At 38.8% G+C, this 14025-nt stretch overlaps 1 protein-coding gene and 1 pseudogene across 1 annotated transcript in view; both read right to left on the bottom strand.

Annotated features, from left to right (window-relative positions):
• Positions 1–14025, bottom strand: part of LOC137391538 (uncharacterized) — a 95967-nt gene that overhangs the window by 34751 nt on the left and 47191 nt on the right. The window lies entirely within an intron of this gene.
• Positions 12134–13067, bottom strand: LOC137385465 (DDB1- and CUL4-associated factor 11-like; annotated as a pseudogene).

Genomic DNA, 14025 nt, shown 5'->3' on the forward strand with positions numbered 1-14025 from the left:
TGACAGCTTGACCCGCAGTACCCAGACTGAAAATTAAAAAGGATATTCAAAGTTTCACCTCATAGTTTATTATAATTTAAAAACAAAAGTGCCATTTTATATTATTGCACTAGTTTTCTATGTGACATATTCTGCTTCCCGCTTGATAATTTTGATGTGATTATCAAGTTATTTCAATTTTGGAAAGAACTAAATAAAATTGACGCCAAGTTGACATGCCTTGTTGTGAAACAATTGAATTTGCTATCATTGAGTAGTTAAAAATTACTCTTTGCCACCTGAGTTGAAGTTGTCCACTTTCATGCATATTTATGGTAGAGCAACTCTACAAAACTGTTTTTACATAAATGTTGCACAGTTACTGGAAGGTCGAGCCTCATCCTTTTACTGCAAGCAGAAGCTGTGCATGAGTAGGCTTCTATTCTATCATGGAATTAAAAGTTGATTTGCAACAAAATTCACATTGTAGTTATTTGGTATCAAAAGATTTACCATGTCTTACTCTGCTGTGTTGTAGATGCAAAATATGTGGAAACGTGATTAAAAGCTTTTAAAAGCTCAAAAACGAACAGTTAATTGCAGCTATCATGAAAATGCCATAGATTGGAATCCCTTTCCAAAACAACTCAAATGGGACATAGTTGAACACGATGGCGTTTGTTCACACTTTCATGCAACCTCATTCGTCGGAATATTTTTACAAATATACTTCACGCATTCAATAAAATCATGTCTATTGTCTTTATGCGTCAGATTCATCATTATTGTAATGTTGTCACTTTGAGCACTGATATCTCAGAACCTACCGTAAAAATTTGTTTAATTTTTTAATTTTGGTTCGAAGGAGTGCATAGCATCCTCTGATGAACATGATGAGCCTGTTGGTCACCTCTGATAGTCGAAAAATGCTGCAGAAATTGTTTGCACCATTTGGCAGGAAGTATGGGTCACATGATCAGACTAAGACTAGACAATTAGACCAGACTGAAATGAAACATTGAAGTAGCGAGCATCTATATTTGATATGAGCTTTCCGATAGAACCAAAAGTGTTTGTCATCAACTAGTGTTACGAGACATTTTATATTGAGCCTTTTATTGGCCTTTAATTTCACGTGATAACATCATGTGTCAAAACAATAACCAGGCGGAGTTGAGTACGTCGTCAAAATAAAGGGATTGCAAACTACGGCGTTTTTGTGATAGCTGCGATTAACTGTTCGTTTTTGAGCTTTTAAGAGCTTGTAATCACATTCCCACATATTTGGCACCTACGAAACAACAGAGTTAGACATGGTGAATGTTTTGATACCAAATAACTGTAATGTGAATTTTGTTGCAAGTAAACCTTTAAGTGTGATCCATTGACGAAAGAGGCTTCAAGAAGAGGATACATGTGCATAAGCTCTGTTGAAGGCCAAGAATATACCGACTTTCTTTCACTTGGGTAATCTGGTTTAGAATTCCTGGTTGTGCTGGAATTCCTGGTTGTGCTGGATTTCCTGGTTGTGCTGGACCTGATGGTTTTTTTACATTTTTCACCAGCTCCTTTTGTGAGTGTTTAAATTGTATGAGAGGGAAAGCTTCTGTTAAGAATCTCAATCCCGTGAGATACTATATACATGTAGGTGTATAATGAGTGTAGATTATCTATCAGCCACAGGTACATAACTAGACATGTTAACTAACAAAAGCATGTACTCACCCTTTTGGTCATCTTCAGTGATAAACAACATAAAAGCTAGTTTAAAAAGTTTTCAATTTTTTACACTTTTGATTATCAGAGTGAAATCCAGTAATTCAAAATAAAGTTATGGTAGCAACAAAAGCTCAAACGAGACCATTTATTTTGTGGAGCCTGTGGAGAATGGATGGATTAACAATTCTATAGATGCTGTGTACTCACTGAGTTAGGAAGGTCAAAAGCATAGACTTCATCCCATGTTGCAATCAGCAGTTTCTTTGCTGTGTATCCTGATTGTGAGGTGAATGCGCTTGTCACTTACAAAAAATAAAAAAAACTAATTCATTTATGTTTTTGCTTTGCTAATAATCACAGCAGATGACAAAAACTTTGCACAGAACTTTTGATTCCTCCAAGCTAAATTTTATCTAGCCCTGCAGCAACACAACCTATGCACTTCCTAGGTTACATCCAGAAACCTAATTTTTTTAGGTCAAGCGCAAGGTTGAGCAGGAAAAAAATCCTAACAGCTTCTTTTGAGCTATTTGTTTTATTAGTCAAAGAGGCCATCATAAGGTCATTATGAGGTCATCCTCTAAAGCTTAGCATGCGACTTAAAAAGTCTGATATCTCTCTATAGGATAACAGCATACCCTCGGTTGACGCCCTTTTCAGCAGGTCTGGATCTGTACTTTCCCTACTCCACACTGTTCCCCCGACTGTAAGATCAGCATCAGCCCAGTAAGGGCAAATAAGGGTGGCTTTTTCACTGGCTTTCATGGGAAAGGCTTTGGTTGTCCATGCTATATACTCTCCATCCAGAGAGATAAGACCATTGATGCACACCTGTCAGCAACATCTGCATACAGTTCTGACTCGGAGCGAAGGTGCAAGAGCTCAATAAATATACAAACAGCCTCATTTTGGTGAAGTTGAGTCAGCCGGTTGTGCTAACTATACCGGGATCGCGCAATACCAGGGTTTATAACTTGATGATCTATTTATTCTAAGTCATGCCCATCATGCGAACACCAAATATTTATAAATGTGTATAGGCGTTGTTCGTGACAAATGAAGACCAGAGGCTGTGTTGACTTACATAGAGCTTTGAGAAATGTCTTCCGAACATGGACATAGGAAACTGGTACTCATCCTTGCAACCATCGTCTTCCTTCTGAGCTGCTACATCTCCTGCTGATTGGCCATATGGGTAGAGACCTGTCATGCACAACTACATAGCTAAGCTCTTGAGGGTATAGTCGGAACTGTTAATTTTGAGTCAATCACTTCAGTTGCTGCATTTGTTTTAGATTACAACGTCTGGTCATTTTACTTTTTATTAGAAAATTGTACTTTTCCCTGCTGGATATTATCTTGGACTAAATAAATGTATGCAATAGAACAGTTTACTTTAATTGTTACTATCAACTTTGAAATTCAATATTTCTGGTTGAGTAATATATACATGTACGTACATGTACACTATATATTACAGTTTCACTGAATACATACACTTGGCTAAATCAATATTTTAGAACATCAACTCACCTACCAGTTTATAATGAATATAATAAAATATGTAGGTATGTAACAATGTAACATGATCGCCAAGTTTAGTAGGGCCTATCTAACAAAGTAAGGTTTTAACTTGTGATGCAATAATCTGATAGATTAATTTACAGATTCTAAAAGAACAATATAATGTCTTTTACATATCACATTAGAAACAATTAAAAAATTTTAGCATTACATTATGTGTTGAACAATTTGAGATTTCGGTACAAAGCTTTGGGTACGGCGTTGATGAATAATTTTCGGAAGTTGTGTGCGCATATGCATTTATCATAAAGCTCCCAAACACTCGCTTTGCTGTGTTTGGTCATGGGATAAGATAAAAAAGCTTATGAGTGTTCTAAACTTCAAACATACAACTTGTAAATGACATACAGCAAACAAAAGTGAATTGTCCACTTAAAGATAATCATAAAACAATGATATCTCAAGGTATATAATATAAAACTGACCTGTGCTCTCTCTTATATATATTTTCCAATTACTTCATGAATACTGTTGCTAACTGTTTTTTTATATTGTTGGCAATAGTGTCCTGTTGCTTATTGCTGACGAATATAGTTGAAATTTGTTAATGTCACTACATCTTAGCGGTATTCTGTCTGTCAGTTGCTGACCTAAAATTGGTTGATTCTTCTCCTTTTCTTGTCAGTAAATACTAAAGCACAGGTAAAAAAATACCACCCAGAATTAGTCTTCCAGTATTACGATTAGATAACCTCATGGCACCTACCCAAACCCAGCCAATCAGACAGACTAGGGGTCAGCAGCAGCTAGATAGGCAAAATCATGCGGAGCAAACGGTCAAGGCACACCTAAGTAAATGTGAAATAGATTGCGTAGCGAAGCCAGTTGATGAGTCAAACATTTTTGTGTTCTACAATTTGTTAGCTCTGGTAGCTCTAGTTGTTGCTACTAAATTCATCTAAATTTATGACAAGCAACTAGATTTGCTCCAAAAGGAGAAATTACGTTCACAGATATCTTGGTATACATGTGTATAATCTATATAACTGTACCCTACAGGATGAAAATATTCGTTGGTTATAAAAATTCGCAATTTCGGGAACAGTCAATTCCGTGAATTATTAAATTCCGTGAATAATTAGTTTTATTTTTAATCACAAGGGAGAATAACTAGTGCATCAAATTAAAAACTAGCTGCTAGGCTAGTTTTTTATTATAAATACTAAACGTAGTTGAGTTCCAAAACAACTGGGCTTTGAGCTAACACCATTGTCAATTCATCACATTTCTTTACAAAATTATTCAAGGTTGTCACAAGATATGCAGAATGGTGTCATTGCAGAAATAGCCGCTAGGCAGAAGTACTAAACGTAGCCGAGTTCCAAAACTTCTTTAAAATCATCGCCGGGCTTCGAGTTTTATTGCCATTGCATCAAACTTTACAAAATTATTCAAGGTTTTTACAAGTTATTCGGCATGGCTTCGTCATCGCAAAAAAATCTCTCCTAGTCTTTTTACATTGAAATCAACTTCATCAATCTCTAATACCAAAGTTGAGGACGATCGTGATTCTGATCTGGACATTATAGTATGTATTTGATTTGCAGTGCAGATACGTTTTTCCATAATTAACTGCATCAGGTAATTCTTTTGTTTAAAAACTGATCACTTTTATTAAATACTTCAGCTATTGTTTTTGTACTTCCTTAACACTTATTAATATTTTTTTCTTTTTTGTGTTTACTGCAGATTGAGGATGAATCAACCTATTCCGATTACGAAAACTAGAGACAAGTAGTAATATTCATCAAGGCAAGAATATTGGCAGAGAAGCAACCAGTCAACTTAGACCCCTTCATCAACAACAACTCCTTGATATCGCTGCAGCAAACATGATTAAATTATATATTTTATTTCATATATAGATATATTATAATTTATTACAAACTTGAGTGTACAAATAAAATTTTACAAACGGTGAATCAAGTAAATATAAACGGTTTAGTCTATATGGCGGTTGTCTAGAGCAATAAAATTAAACTGATACTCTTGATAAGTGAATACTAGCGTGTAATGGTGCTCTCTAACTAGTTATTTTGGTAATAGCAGCTCTATATCGCTGTCACTGTCTTGGGTAGATGTTAAAGATGATTCTCTCGCTACTACATGGCTGGTAAGGAAATTATCATCAGAACTCTCCTCGCGTTTGGATGCAGCTAAATTGCAAGTTTATTGTAAGTATATTGTAAGTATATTGTATCAGCCCGACCATGCCGTGCACAACAGGAAGTGCCCTGTGTCCTTGACCTGACTGTCTACTAACAAGTGGTTTTGTAACATCCCCCTCGAACCCCCCACAGGTATATGAAGCTTAGTCAAACTATTATGCTATGCGTACTACCAAATAAGCAATGACAAGCAAAATAAAACAAATGAGCGGTAACTACTAATATATATATATATATATATATATATATATATATATATACCGAGTATTGTTATGTAAGTAGAGTATGTGTAATCCACTGTTCAAGTGTCCAACTTATGATTGTCCGTGTATTGATATCCTGGCCGTCTACTCATAATTGCTTAAGTGTCATGGCATTCTGCTAACTCTTCCACTCCGAGTCTTAGTTGGTACGTTGTTTGTTGAAGTTGACTGAGAAGGGTCCAGAAGCTCAGCAAGTGATATCCCCACATCTGCTCTCTCGCTTCTCTCACAAACCCTTGTCTGAGTTGGGAGTTCAGCAACAGATATCCCCTCATCTGCTCTCTCACTCCTCACACAATTCTGACGATTAACAGGTATTTGAACTTGAGTCAGAGATTCTGCAGCAGATAACTGATCATCTCTTTCACCCCTCACACAACTAGTGCCCTCTTTGGTGGCTGCAGGCCTCAAATAATGTCGATTTCGTCTTAGCATTTTGCCTCCAGTTTCGACTAAGTATGAACGGTCAGAGCATATGCCTATCACTTTATCACCATTCCAGTTTCCCTTGGTATACCTTCTCAAATCTTGAACATATACTGGTTGTCCTACATGAAGGACAGGTAAGTCTTTGGCTCCCACATTATAGTTCTGCTGTGCTTTGAAATTACCCCACTTCTTTCTATCATGTCCTACTTAGGATCTGGGGTATTAGAGACTGTATTGGTTGTGGAACCATGGCCCTAGTGCGCCTGCTGAACAATTTCTGTACTGGACTGCTTTCTGTAATGTACGAAGGAGTATTCCGCCACTCCAATAGTGCTGCATATATGTTGTCAGCTTTGTCTAGCATGTTTTTCGCTATTTTAACAGCCTACTCTGCCTTCCCATTAGACTGTGCATGATACGGTAAAGATATGGTGTGCTGAAACCCCAAGTCACGTGCAAATCTGGCAAACATATCTGACGTAAACTGTGGCCCACCATCAGTGAGTACTACCTCCGGTATACCATGTCTCGCGAATTGCTCTTTCATAACTGTTATTACAGATCCTGCCTCAAGATTAGGTAAGTTGTTTATTTCGAAATAGTCTGAATAATAGTCCACCATAATCACATAATTTTCCTGTTTTAATGTTTGAAACAAATCCATACCCAGCTTAACCCAGGACCTGTTGGGTATCGAGTGAGATCTCAATGATTCTTTTGTCTGACTCCCTCTGTTGTCCTGACAGCCCTGGCACTCTCCAATTGTCTGTTTTATATCTGCTGTGATGCCGGGTCAATAAACACTATCTCTCGCTTGTCTAAGAGTTGCCTCAATACCCTGATGGCTGCTGTGAAAACAATTCAGCACCTCCTTTCTCATGCTTTTTGGCAAAATTATTCGCTCTGCCTTATACAAAATGTCATTAAAGCTAGCAATCTCATCTCTAAAATTCCAATAGCTTCTCACTTTCGCATCCATTTCATCCTTGTTGTCTGGCCATCCCTGCTTCACCACCTGACCCAATATCACCAGCTCTGCATCTTCACTGGTTGCTTCTCTCACCCTCTCCAATTTCTTATCACCTACTTGTGAACACTGTTCTGGATTAACAGTTTCAATCTCTAATGCTCGAACTTCTCATTTTTTTAGCTGAAACACCTCTACTTGTCCCATATCTACTAAACTGTCACCCTTCAAAGGTGCTCTGGAAAGCATATCTGCTATCACCTGCTTGGCCCCTAGGCAATAGGTCACTTGGACATCATATCGCTGCAACATCAATCTCATCCTCTGTAGTTTCTTAAGTGTCTGTAGCAATGACTTTCGCATTATTGACTCTAAAGGTTGGTGATCTGAGTTAACTGTCACATCTGGGCAGCCGTAAATGCATTGGTCAAACCGATGGCAACCATAGACTATGGCTAAGCACTCTAATTCAAGGGTGCGTAGTTCTTTTCACATTTGGTCAATGAGCGAGAAGCATAAGCAATGGTTTTTTTGTCTTGTAATAGTACTGCCCCAAGCCCAACAGTGCTGGCATCACACTGCAAAACAGTAGGTTTGGTATGATCAAAATAACCAAGGGTTTCACCACTCAGTGCCAACTGTTTCACTTCTCGGAATGCTTTCTCCTGTCTTTGTTCCCACTTGAAGTCAGCCCCTTTGTCTAATAGTGCTCTCAGCGGCTTTGTAACCATGGCTAGATTAGACATAAACCTGCTAAGATAATTTGCAAAGCCTAAAAACCTCCAAAGCTCCTCTACTGTTTTTGGAGTTTGCATATCAACTATATCCCTTTGTTTGTTGAGATATGCTTTCACTCCGCTTTCACATAAGATATGTCCTATGTATGGTATTTCTCTCAATCTTAATCTCAGTTTCTCTTTATTCAGCTTCAGCCCCGTCTCACGAGCCCTCTGAAGTAAAGTTACAAAGGTTTTATTGTGATCTCTCATTGCCTCATCTATATTCTGTCCTCGGCCCACTATCAACACATCATCTGCCACAACTGCTAATCTCTCAATGCCTTCTAGTGCTACATTTAAACGTCTCTGAAACTCTTCTGGACTGCTATTCAAACCAAAGGGCATTTTTTCCATCGATATCTGCCTTTAGGTGTCCAAAACGTAGTAAGGAAACTATTCCTTTCATTCAGCTCAATCTGCAAGAAACCATCCTTAGCGTCCACCAACAAAAACACCTTGGCATTCTTCAATGTTGGTAACACATCTTCCAAAGTTGGTAATGGGTAATGATTTCTTTGTATTGCCTTGCTGAGATCAGTTGGATATAAACAAACTTGAATAGACCCTGACGGTTTCCTCATGGCCCGAAGGTTTGAAATCCACGGAGTGGGTTTGTCCACTTTAGCTATAATCTCCTGTTTTTCTAAAGCAACCAACTTTTTGGCTAGATCTGCCCTAAGCGCACAAGGTATCCTTCTTGACCTATTTTGAACAGGTCTGACAGATTCATCAGCTTCAATATCGTACTCCCCTGCTAATTTACCCAGGCCGGTGAAAACATCGTTGTATTGTTCTAAAGCCCATGCTATAGTGTCCGATTCCTTTCCTTCTACCAAGTCAACACATTCATTCACTGTTAGCAACTGCAACAATAGGCATGAGTCTGAGGATAACAATGTAAGATTGTTGCAATCTATCACCTCAAACCTCAAAATCACTGGCTTTTCACTGTTCATGACAGTTAAAGCACATCTACCCAATGATAGTTCCACTGTGCCATATTACATGTTAAGTTTCGTAGAACTCTTTTGCAATGGCGGTTTGCCTAACTGCTCATAGGCTTGAAAGCTCAAAATATTACATGTAGCTGCTGTGTCCAGCTGAGTCTTTAGCCGTTTTGGAGCCCTAGTTCCCTCAGCTTTGACTTGCAGGTTAGTTACCAGTTTACGACCTTCACGCTGAACTGAACCCTGATTAGCCATGCATCTTTTTACCCCAAAGACATGTCTCCTTCCTTCATCACCATGTTCACCTGATCTTCTTTTAGTTCATCGACTATTTTCATGCTTGCTTCATTTTTCTTCCGACAGACTCTTGAAAAATGACTCATTGTGCCACAAACATTGCATGCTTTTCCAAATGCTGGACATTGCCAAAGAAGGTGTGATGTGCCACAGTACTTGCGATTACCGTTCACTTTTGGTTCCTTCTTTGGGACTACTGTGCTATCAACCGGTCGCGATAGACGCTTATACACCACATGTGCTTCCTCATTCAGCTTAAGCCCTACCATTCCTTTGTGTGTATCCTCTACTGTTCTGCAGATCTTTGTAGCCTTTTCCAGATCAAGGTCTTTTTTTCAAAGAGCCTCTTTCTCGTCCCCTCATCCGATAAACCCAAAGTGAGCGCATGCAAGATCCAATCCTCGGCTGCTTCTTTAAAGTCACAATACTCTCTTGCTTCTTACAAAATGCTGTCAAGAATTGATCAACAGTCTGCTCACCTTGCTTCATTGTCAGAAATTTGTGTCTCGATGCAAACAAATTCACTCTAGGCTTGCAGTAATCATCAAATGCCTTAACAACTGTTACATAATTTTTGCGCTTTTCATCTGTCAGACTGAAATCGTCATATATTTCAATACCTCTTGGCCCCACTGTGCGCAAGAGTATAGCCAGCCTCATTTCATCTTTAGTTTTTGCCTTATCGTTAGCTGCTATAAACCAATCAAACTGTCTGTTGAATCTGGTTCACTGTGTCGCTAAAGTAGACACATCGGTTGTTTCTGACAACGGTTCAGGAAGCAATGTTTCCATAATAATGAATACTATGAATCACTGTAGATGAGAGCAAACAACCACTATACTAAATAACTTACACAAAAACAAATTCAGGTCAAGGACAAAAAAAACTATATATATATATATATATATATATAATCTTCTTAATTATAAGAATGATACATGCAGTAGATGCTGTTGCTTATAAGAACAACACAGTCTATTATTTTTGCCTCTAGTAATACTGCGAGCGTCTGCATGGGTATATCCGATAAGCTAGTGATGATGTAGTCAATCAATAGCAACAATAATGAGTGCACGAGCGAATGCTATGGGATGTATGTCTTTATGTATATATCTCACCATAATCACACTTCTACCCCTAATAGCGCTACTGTAATTGTATGTTGTTATAGTTCGTTGACTTCGTTATGTTCATACGTAGGTTTGTTGACGAGATGATGAGTCGTGGTTGTCGCAGTAGCAGTAGATTAGTAGTCTATTCATTAGTTCCTTCAGCTCGTTGTACCCATACTATTATTTATAGTTATGTACTGTCTATTGGTTGTGAGTGTTAGTGAGACTGGTAATTATTGTTGCAATTTCTTTCCTGACACCATGTTTGGATGCGGCTAAATTGCAAGTGTATTGTAAGTATATTGTTAGTATATTGTGTCAGCCTGACCATGCCGCGCACAACAGAAAGTGCCCTGTGTCCTTGACCCGACTGCCTTCTAACCAGTGGTATTGTAACACCTCATGGCTCAGTATTGCAAAGTTTTGCCGGTTGGCCAAAGATTTGTGCTCGTAAAGGCGTTTTTGTTCCTTTTCTTTAAAACAGATATATTCTCTTCGTAAGTAGCTGCGGTCACTTCTACCTCAATTTCCAGACCTTCCAGAATGATTGGTGATCTTCTAAGAATGGCATATACCACCCTTGCAGCCATTGTGCTTGCGTGTATGATAAAAAATCTCTCACACTAAAACAAATGATAAAGCGGTAGGGATGGAAAAAATAAATATTGCGTTTTACCGAAGAACCAAAGTAAAATTCAACCAATTTAGTAAATCGTTTTGAAAAACTTATTACTTACCACAAATTGTTGGTTCATCAAAGGCCTCCAAATCTATGAATATTCGTAATAAGCTCTGAACACAGCAAAAATTTCCTAATATCCCAAATATCTACCCGTAGTTGAAAGCTAAATAGGAAACGAAACGCGCAATGGGCGCATGCATAGGGTTAACGGTATAGGTACACGTAATATGGTTAACTCTTCATAGAGAGTGACAGTTTTCAGCCGCGAATAAACTAATCCGCGAATATGCATGAAATAGCAGTTTTCGCGAAATATAACTCCTCAAATAAATTCATCCTGTAGGGTAATCTATATAGCAGTGGGAGTTGTGAGATAATAAAATAGAGAATAGATATTGCTGCTCAATGTTAATAGAAACACATTTGCAAAATGCTATAACAGCTGAAACATGCTAGCTAAAAGTAATTTAGGCGCAATAACATGTATCAAATAATCAGTGTGTAATGGTTTGATTTGTTACCTATAACTATGGTAACTTTACCTGTCATTGACAGTGACCATGGTCAATACTTACACCTAGCTGGTGTTGGCACAAATCATGACAACTCACCTGTAGCTAATTGCCACCAACTAGCTGGTATAATTAATGACCAAGATAACTCACCTTCATAACGTTGTTACCAACTGCTATGAGCTCACCTGCATCTCCCTAACATAGTACTACGCATGATGACATCCATAAACCAAGCTGAATATGTCACTAATAGCTATTCACCTACAGCTAGCTATTATTACACCCACCTGCTCCTGCTGAAGCCCTGAACAGCAAAATCAAGCATATAATAGCACTAGTTTTCATCTTACGTCATATATTGTAACAAGTGTCGACACAAATGCCACCCAGAATTTTTAATCACAGTGGAGTAGAGGCTCTACATTAAAATATTTGCTAACAGAAGTTTGAGCACAGGATTAGTGTAGGCCAATAAAAATAATCTGATAAGAAATATACTGCACAAATTTTGAGAACTGCAAACAAGCAAACACTCAGCCGTAAAAATGTAACAAGTTATAAGAGAGTTAAATAGAACATGTGACAGCTGCGAGATTACACTAGCCTGTAGACATACAGTAGCAACATAAGAGATGGTTATCAACATGCTCAAATGCAAAGATTTTTAAAGGTCTTCGGTAATATGACGCTCTCATTTGTAGACTGAGCAATCCCAGCCTGAACTGATGATGGTGTTATCATACGGGTGCCAGAACACGTCTCGCATCACATCTGGTTCTTGCCCTATCCTAAGACCATCATCCATATAACCCTTGAGAGTTCGAATGATTTTCCCAAATAGGTCATCATATAGGATGACTCGACCCATGCTGTCACCACTATGTATGTAACGCTGACCAGTCGAAAATAACGGAGAGAAACGGCAGCGTACCAATGCCCTCTTTACGCTGAGACCATAGTTAGTCATTGGGGAGCAGTCACTCACTAGCTTCTCCTTTATCACTTTTCCAACATACGGCTGCCACCTGTAATCCCAGTCTTGCTTAGACACTACGTGTTTCGTAGCTTCGATACCTTCCCTAGTTGCAAATTTTCTGATATCCCACAGCTTGATCGATTGATCTTTTGAATTGGTAATCAAGTAACGGCCATCGCCTCTGCTGTCTATGTGTGTGATGGAATCATGGTGACCAGACAGCTGACCGACTGGCACCGGTGCTACCTCGCGGAGACATCGACTTTCCCAAACTTTAATGACTGCATCCTCACCTCCGCTACAAAGTATATTGCCACTATCGTCGGTGAAACATACGGAACTAAGGTCATCGTCATGGGCATCAATTTGCATTGTTCTCTTATGCAGTTCTCTGCTGAATATATAAATATAACCTTCATTTGTGCCAGCGACCAGTTCCGAATTATCGGCATTAAAGCGGACGAAGAAAACACCAGTCATCTGGCGCGTCTCAACGTCAAGATACAATGCATTATGGGTTTCTTGTTCACCTCAAATATTGCAGATGTGAAGACTATTCAGACCAGCTTGCATAGATCAAATGATTACCACTTGCAGATAAAACTTTCACATGTAGATGATTTGTGGACTGTTTACAGACAACCAACATGTTCAGTTTATAGTGAACTAGCTGCATTACCCGCCTACAGAAACAGATTCACGTGCAGCGTAAAGTTTAGTGAGAGTTGTCTTTCATACTGTAAAACAACTCCAAATATGCAGTCTACTAAAATTGTTGCCCTGATCAGAGTTTGCATACACATATACATGTAAATAATGTTGGGGAGAACAATGGAAACCTGCAATGTGTTTTACAGCTTGATGCATGTAAAATCAAGTAAATATTCTAAATTCATTTGTCTAGATTCATGCATCTGCTCACACCCGTCTATATTTGCAGTTGACGATTGCGCACTTTTTCCGCCAAGCCCCCGCCTTGGCTGACCAGTCTTTACTTGCCTCGCAGTTGACAATAGCGCTCTTGCACTCGCCTTGCAATCAACCGCCTTGCAAGCAACCGGCCTGCACCTGCCTCGCAATCAATTGCCTGGCAATCAATCGCCTAACACTCAATCGCTTTGCAATCAATCGCTTCGCAATCGCCAACTCATTCATCCAAAAAGCCGCGCCTAGAGACTCTCGCTGCACTCGGTGCAAAAAAGGTCTCCCGCGCATCCCCGAGTGACGCCACGGCCCCAAACCGCTAGCTGCATTACCCATCCCCGAGGACAGATTCATGTACAGCAATAATGTTATTGAGAGTTGTTTTTCATACTGTAAAACAACTCCAAATATGCAGTCTACTGAAATTTTCTGCCCTGATCACATTATGCATACGCATATGCAGTCATATATGTCCATAATGTTGGAGAGAACAATGGAAATCTGCAATACGTTTATAGCTAGTCTACAATGCATCAGCCTCAAACCACTCAAATCGGAGTTGCCTTATTTGTGTACAGAGAACTGATAATGAAATTTACATTGCTAGGCAAACTGAAGTTCTTCAAACTGGCAGTATTGAAAAATTTGCACCTTTTAAAAAGTTATACAAAATATTTTGCTAT

Source organism: Watersipora subatra, chromosome 1 (genome assembly GCF_963576615.1).
Source record: "Watersipora subatra chromosome 1, tzWatSuba1.1, whole genome shotgun sequence".
Classification (NCBI taxonomy): domain Eukaryota; kingdom Metazoa; phylum Bryozoa; class Gymnolaemata; order Cheilostomatida; family Watersiporidae; genus Watersipora; species Watersipora subatra.